The sequence below is a fragment of the Hibiscus syriacus genome, unplaced genomic scaffold (genome assembly GCF_006381635.1).
Source record: "Hibiscus syriacus cultivar Baekdansim isolate YM2019G1 unplaced genomic scaffold, ASM638163v2 tig00110450_pilon, whole genome shotgun sequence".
NCBI classification, from domain to species: Eukaryota; Viridiplantae; Streptophyta; class Magnoliopsida; order Malvales; family Malvaceae; genus Hibiscus; species Hibiscus syriacus.
This window is the reverse complement of record NW_024062743.1, coordinates 1902365-1910411: the sequence shown is the minus strand read 5'-3', so window position 1 is coordinate 1910411 and position 8047 is coordinate 1902365. Positions and strand designations below refer to the sequence as shown.

At 35.2% G+C, this 8047-nt stretch overlaps 2 pseudogenes; both read right to left on the bottom strand.

The window, feature by feature from the left end:
* Positions 1-2667: 2667 nt before the first annotated feature.
* Positions 2668-3687, bottom strand: LOC120126129 (annotated as a pseudogene).
* On the bottom strand, positions 2668-6568 carry LOC120126081 (annotated as a pseudogene).
* Between the last annotated feature and the right edge of the window lie 1479 nt (positions 6569-8047).

The following is an 8047-nucleotide window of genomic DNA, read 5'->3' as shown; positions in this document are numbered from 1 at the left end:
GATAACTAGTATTAGATACTTCAGACAATATATGATGTGTAAATCAACTCACAGACAACAATAATTAACAGTCCATTACAAAAATATTATAACAGAAATTCCACGCAACATTATCTTTCGCCTCTGATAAACATGACGAGGACATTACTCCCCGAAGAGGTACCCAAATCAGAATATAGAAATCGAGATTGAGAACTCCGAAGATGATCCTAAATAGAAACAGGACGAAGATGTTGCCCTCCGTAGAGGATCCTATGCAAAAATAGAAGGGATGTTGCCTTTGTAGAGGATCCCACGCAAATGACAATAATGTATCAATATATAAATTAATAGTGGTGCAACATCAATCAAAAATCACACATATCACAGAAGACACAATTGGAATACAAACATGCGTACATATAACATCATACAACTTAACAACATAAAATATTAAATGTATCAAACAGGTCAAGGGGATGCACCTATAACAACCAACCAATACCGGCTAAATCTTACGTTTTTCAAATTCGGTAGTACGAGATCATGCAGAATGATGACCTAAAAATAACACACCACTCTATGAAAACGAAAATCATTTACCTAAACAGAAATAGACCATTAAGTCACTAAATAACACTTATGTGTATCCTGACACGAACAATGAATGAACCGCATTTGCCTTTGAAGGAGAATCAGCCAACTTTTTTTTGTAAGTTTATAACTTTTTGGATCTCGCCATCAAAGAGTTTTAGATAAATCAACGACGAATGACTGAAATGTAGCAACTTAAACCGACGTAGGTAAACTTTATTTTTCCACAAGATCAATTTGCTATATACAATCAGATTATCGTTTTAATGTAGCCATGAATCAGCTTTCATGGTGTCGGTGATGGATGGAATGCATTAGTTATTCTTATTGACATTTTATCGACACTTGATATACATCAAATGTGTCTTCTATTGCCACAGGTAACATCTTTTTAGAAGTGAGGAAAATGGGTTCAGACTCACCCAATGAAAGTTGACCCATCCTTTTCTTCCTGTGAATTTGTTGTTCCTGCAACTAAGTAAAGCCTGCTGCACCATCTAACGAAGAAGCTTGTTGCAACTTAGCTTCATTGTATATTGAATTCACCATTGTTTTTTGAGTTGTAGAAGTCAATAGATTGTCAAGTATCTTCTTTAACATAATATTTTGCTCATCAAGAGAAGATATCATCCGATCAAAAACACCAATAATCCGGCATTAAAAGTTTGCCGTGTTGGGTGGAATCGAGGTGGCTCTAATTACCAATTTGTTATGAACTTACCAAGATTTGAGAATAAGATCGAAGAAAAGAAAAGAATTTATAGAAACGAGGAACTTGGAGAAGAAGAGAGATTGTAGAAGAGAATGATTTCATTCAATTTTCACATAATGGATTACTTTTCGGTACGTCTTATTGTATACATTGTACCCAATCTTACTAGATTTCACAGCTGGCAATCCTTAGCTATAACTAGATTTAACAATCCTTGTAGGTGCTGGAGTCACCCTTTCTTGTTGGGCTTGGCTTCAATTCTATTAGCACTCGGTCCATCGATAAGTATTTGAGTCCCTTCAAACTCGCTTGTCATATGTTCCTTTTTTTTTTTTCATTTCTGATTTTATGACCAATAATCTCCAAATTATCCTTTCATATCCCTAACCCTTTCTCCAGTTTCCGACCTTCTCCGTTTATCCTTACATCTCTGCCATTCGTGACATAAATTTACCGTTTTTTTAGTGGTCTCTCACTCTCTTTTTATAGGCTTCATTACAACAGATAAATGATTCACACCTACAAAAGGAGGTAATGTTGGATAATGATGTGAGCTTTTTCATACATTAAAGACGGCTTACCTTTTTCTATCCACAAGTTATCATAACAAAAATTCTGTTGCAGTTTAAACTTCTCTTGTTGAAGTACAAAGTAACCCCTGTCTTCTTGCAGGCTTCTTTAAAGGAGACAATCCTACACTTGCAAATGAATCACACATTCAAAAAATGGTAGCAAGCACAAGTCTTCTTCCTTTTTTTTTATGAATGGTGCAACATGCTAAATTCATCATTTATTTTTTTATGATTCTATGTCTGCGTTAAGGCCCTTTATATGATCTGTATCTGGAGCGTGTTGGGAACAATCTGGATCTGCGGAGTCTCGTTATTTTCACTTTCATCTTACATCTGCATCCGAGGCATTACTACATAATAGCAATAAGTTGTATTGTTCTATATTTTTTTTAATAATCTGAATGATTAAAAGGAAGTATTTGTTAGAAAGACTCTCAACCTTTTGACTATGAATGCTTAAACATCCTGATGTGGTGCTCTTCGAGTCAAAAATTTTCTAGTTATTAAAGTTGACAAGTCCTATTTTATAACTCAAAGTTGTCATGAAATTTTTTCAATACGAGTTGAATTTTCGAGTTTCTGTTTAAATTTAATTGTAAGTATTTATAATATTATTTGTTTATAATTTAAATTATTTTTAGGGACTCAAGTCAAACTTGAAAATCAATTCATGAATTACTAAAGTTTCGAATTATTCGAGTTGTATTTTACAATTCGATTTGAACTTGAAATATTTTCGGATCAAATTTATGAAATTACAAATACATGGTATACTTTTGAACTAGAAATTCAAGATAGGCACCGTCGTCGACGCAGAAAAACGGATCTGCCGAGAGGAAAATGCTGATTCTATGTTTGGCAGATGTTGCGGATAACTTGTTTCACACCATTTGCAATAATTTCAGATGTAACAAAAACATGCTAGCTGGCTGTAATTTGTGACAATTAATAGTTTTCTTGTATTTGATACAGAAGAAAAGCGATTATTTATCTGTTTTTTCTAGCACTTTCTACAGATCAGAGCCCTCAAACAAATTTTCCTAACAATCACAGGGAAGAATTTAACTGTTAGAGAGAGATGCAAAGATGAAGTTCTAGCAACAAGAAACTTGAATCTTAACAGCATGCCTTAAATCTTAATTCACAACATCGACATCCTGGCTACAGCAATCATGGGGTTCGGGTATCTCGGGCTCAGATGGTGAATCATCTGAATCACTTCCTCCATTGTAGGCCTCATGTCCGGCAATCTTGCAACGCAAGTCATTGCTACCTGTAGCTGCACCAGCTCTTCTTAAATATTTGGATACTTCACCAGCTCTACATCAAACACGTCAGCCGTCCATTCCTCTCTAGCAACAGAATGAACCCACCTTGGAAGGTCGACCACATCTCCACGCCCTGATAATTGGATTACCGCTTTGCCAGTCAACATCTCTAGGAGTAGTACACCGAAACTGTAGACATCGAACTTTTGAGTAAATTTTCAGGTTTCAGTCACCTGTGGAGCTCGGTATCCCACACTTCTAGATAGAACCTTTGGGAAAATCATTAGAGGAGTCAATCCAAAATCAGAAATGCAGCCATGTAAGTCCTCTGAGGAGGACATTGGAGGACTTGATGTTGCCATGGATGAATTTTCCACCACCAGAAGAATGGATGTAGGGAATTCCTTTTGCTGCACCCAAGGAAATCTTTACCCTCGAATCCCAGTCTAGAAGAGGACGTCCTCTTTCTCGGCTTCATGTCATGAAATCACGAACAAAGAACTGCGAAAAGTTACGTCACTCCAACGCATAACTAAACATAAATATTGTATTTGTACCCCATATCTGACACACGTGCGCGAGTAACATAGGTGAAAACTGATATGTCATGACATGATTCTATTGTAATCCAGGAAAGAAAGAAAAAATATATAGTTGAAGATGATGGATAAATGTACCATGCAATAATGAGGAAAAACTTCCGGCCGCTTTGTAGTTGTATACCAGCAACTTCTCATCCTTCAAATAGTAATAAGCACGAAGGGGCACAAGATTTTGGTGCAGACCAAGCCTTCCAACAATTTCCATTTGTTGCTCAAATTCTCTTTTAGCTGCAACTACTTCTTTCAACCTCTTCACAACCACTGTTATTCCTTCCTCCAAAATCGCCTTATTCGTCGTTCCATAACTCCCTTTCCCAACCAGTTCAGCCGAAGCTCTCAACAAATCCTCAAGATCAAAATTGTATGAACAACCTTCAAAGAAAACCAACTTGTTCTTCTCTGCCACTTGCACCCCACTCCCAAAATCTTCCTTCGGTTTCTCGCTCCTTCCGCCTTTCACTTTCGACATCAGAGCACCGCCTCAATCACACTTTTTCTTTAAAAGGAAAAGTACTAGCATTAGCAACAAGAAAAACACCAGTGCTGCAGAACCTGCGACTGCTATGGCAATTATGGCATGCCTACTTAATTTCTTAAGGGAGTCCCCTCTCGGGTTTTCCGGTACTGTTGGCGGAGGCAAGAAAGTGACTGTTGGCGGAGGCAAGAAAGTGGGAGTAGGCGATGGTGAAGGGGTGATTGTAGGACACTGGTTAAGTGGAGGCCCACATAAATGGTTTCCAACGAAAAAAGAAGCAGAGAACCTTTGGAGGGAAGATGGGACTGATCCATTTAAATCATTGTAGCTCAAATTCAACAGCTTAAGCCTTGGAAGAATGAAACTGGGAATGAGTCCTGTAGGGGAGTTATTCTTGAGGTTTAAACTAGTCAGGTTTGTTAGATTTTGAATTGCGATCGGAATGTTGCCAGTCAAGGAGTTGAAAGAGAGATCAAGAACCTCCAGATTGGGAGGGAGAGTCGAAGTGATGTCACCTGAAAAGTTGTTATACTGAAAGTATACGTAACGAAGAGAGGGAAGGGAGAGTACATCAGACGGAAGGTTCCCACTGAGACTATTCGATCGAAAGGCCGAGGATCATGAGAGCATCGAGCTTTCCGAGTGTGTTAGCTGGAATTGGACCGCGCAGTCCAACACCAGGAAAGTTGACGCCTAGTACACGGGATCCGTCCTTAGTCCTATTGATGCCAACCTAAGTGCACACCGGGGTAGCAACACTCCAGTTAAGTTCACGGCCATGGGGAATGGTGGCAGAAAATTGTAAGAGGGCTTGCTCATCAGAGTTCAAATCGGAAACTGTTTCCGAACTACAGCAAAAGAACAGGCAAGCAAATGCGGCAAAGTAGGAAGGCAGCTTCATTTTAGCAGTCTCCATTCCCCTGGCAAACCAATGTGAACTTAGGACATTTTTATCAAAAATAAAGCAGTCAACAGTTCTTCAACATACAATGAGAATACAAACTATGATATGAGAACAATTGCACAAACATAGTAATAATAATTAATTACATTTATAAAAATTAAATGTTTCAAATGACATTATGAAAAATATAAACTATAAAAATTAAAGACGTATGTATAGCCCAACCAACAAAAAGGAGATAAAAGCAATGGCTAGTCAATGCTCCTTTTTCAGCTGAAATAGGGCAAAAGCAGTGAAAAGATATATGGTTTTAGTTAATTAATTAGAGGTTATCTATCAAATCAAGCTTTTGGCTTCTGATCCATATTAGACACATCAAAATTCATATAAATTATAAAAAAGTACTTTAAACATGATTAGAAATGAATTTTTCCCTATACTATGCACCAAATTAGAACAGACAATTCTCATTCAAACTCAAATCCGATTGAATCTAGTGAGTGACTTTTATGGTAAAAAAAAATATTTTTCTTCTTAAAAAATCGAATTCGAGCCGTTGTGTCACAAAATTCTAAACAGATATTGCATTCACCGCAGACTATTAAAAAAAACTCAAACTCACTCAATTTCCTAAATTGACCCACCACGAAACCAACAAACCTGCTCAATTGAGAGTTCTTTACAGACTAGTTCAATTTTTTAAAATGAACTGAAAAGAAAAGAAACCAGATTTATGAATTTTCCCGAAAACCGGAAAGTGAAGAACATCATGCTGGTACAATATTTAATATTTAAGTTACTCCATGTCCAAACTCTGAAAGCAGAGCTAAACAAGGACACAAAATTAATATTGAAAAGAATATCAGGAATGAGTTGAAATTATACTATGTTGTGGTTTATTCCGGAAGAAAAATGTAGATTCCATTAGGCAAATAAAGAAGCAACACCACATTCTCAATAAATTACAGTTTCCGAGAAATCAAATGCACAGCTTTACAGTTAAAAAAAACAAATTTCAAAAAGCAAAGCAGATTTCTTCCTTCCACTTGAACCAATACATAAACAAAAGAACAACAAAAGTATAACGAGGAAAAAAAAGTTGAAACAAACCTTCAGCAGCCGAAGAAGCTAAAATGGAAAATCTGGGTTTTGGAAATTGGGTTCTTTAACGTCGTTTCTGCAAACAATAAGCTCGCCTAAGGAGAAACAGAAGCAAAAAAAAAGGAGGAGATGAGTACCAAAAATCTGGGTTTTCGGGGAACCGACAGTGAAGGCTTGTTTGTGAAGCTAAGGTTTCGAGCTAAAGCTTGGGAGTTGCAGTGCAGAGCAGATCTGGGATAAAGAAGATGTTGGGTTTGGAATCTAAAAATTGTTTGACCCAAACGAAACACAAATTGGGGATTGCCTCCTAAATAACTCAGCAGTGAGTATCTGGACTCCTAGTAAAATCTCCCCCTTGCTTGCTAACCATGATTTTCAGAACCAGACCGGTTAGTGAACCGATTATGCTATCGATTCATTGATTCAATCGGTCGAACCGGTTTAATCGGTTGAATCGATACGACCGATCGGAAGAACCGGACGACGTCATAATTATTTAAAAAATTAAATAAAAATATCAAAAATATTTAATAAAAAGTAATTTTTTATATCACAAGTCATATTCAAAGCAAGTCATAACATATATAAGTTAAAAATCATAAAATAAAACAAAATGATTCAAATTAACTACAACATAATATTTAAGGTAAAACATATTAAATAATAAATATAATTATATAATTATAATTAAAAAATAAATTTGGGGATAAAAAAATCATAATAAAATTATATAACTATAATTATATAACTATTCTTTCACTTCAATTAAACTCGAATTTTAGGCTTCAATCGAGCTTCTAATTTTTTTTTGAGTTCAAGTCTTTTTGAGTTCAAGTTTCAATATTATATTTCGAGTTTAAGTTGAACTTGATAATTTTTAGCTTTTGAGTTTGAGTTGAGTTGAGTTTACTTTTAAAGTTTTCAAGTTCGAGTCTCAGCAATACTCGAGTTCGACTTGGCTCGTTTAACAAACGACGTTGTTTGGTTTAATTTTTTTAAAAATAAAAAATAAAAATCTTGGTTTTTCCCGATTTTTTTTAGTTTTCAGCCGGTCCGGTTCGAACGGTTCAACGGTTCTGACCGGTTCACTAATAGTGGTTCAACAGGTTTAGATTAAACTGGACTAAACAACGATTCCCGATTGAACCGATTAAACCGACCGATCCGGTCTGATTTTCAAAACAGAGTTGCTAACTAATTCCTCGCCATCAACCATTGTTTCTCAATAATAATAAAAATGTTTTTATTTGAAGGTAAACTATACGTTGAGTACCTAAACTACTACTTTTACTCCGTTTTGGTAATCTGAACTTTACCTTTTACAAAACAATGCCTAACAACATGAAGTTTATATTTTAATTTAGGGTGTGTTTGTTTGACGTAAAACCAATGTGTTTGTTTGACGTAAAATCAATTACGGAATTGGTTTTTCCCGAAATCCCGTGTTTGTTTCATGTAATTCGTTTTTTGGAAAATGTTTTCTCGTGTTTGTTTCACGTTATTCGTTTTTCGGAAAATGTTTTCCGTGTTTGTTTTACATAATTCGTTTTCCGGAATGTAATTCATTTCCTAGTAACAGAATTTCCTTTGTGTTTTCTGTAAATTGACTTACGGATTCATTTTCCGTAAGTCATTTTCCGAACTTTTCACTTCAAAGCAAAAATACTCAAAATAATTTTATTTTATGAATTTAATATTAATAAAATATTTTAATATCATTTTCATCAAAATATTAATTATTAAAATATTTAAAATATATTTATTATATTATAATAATATAATATTATATTTTTAATATTATATAAAATAATAAATTATATTATACTAATATAAGATATTA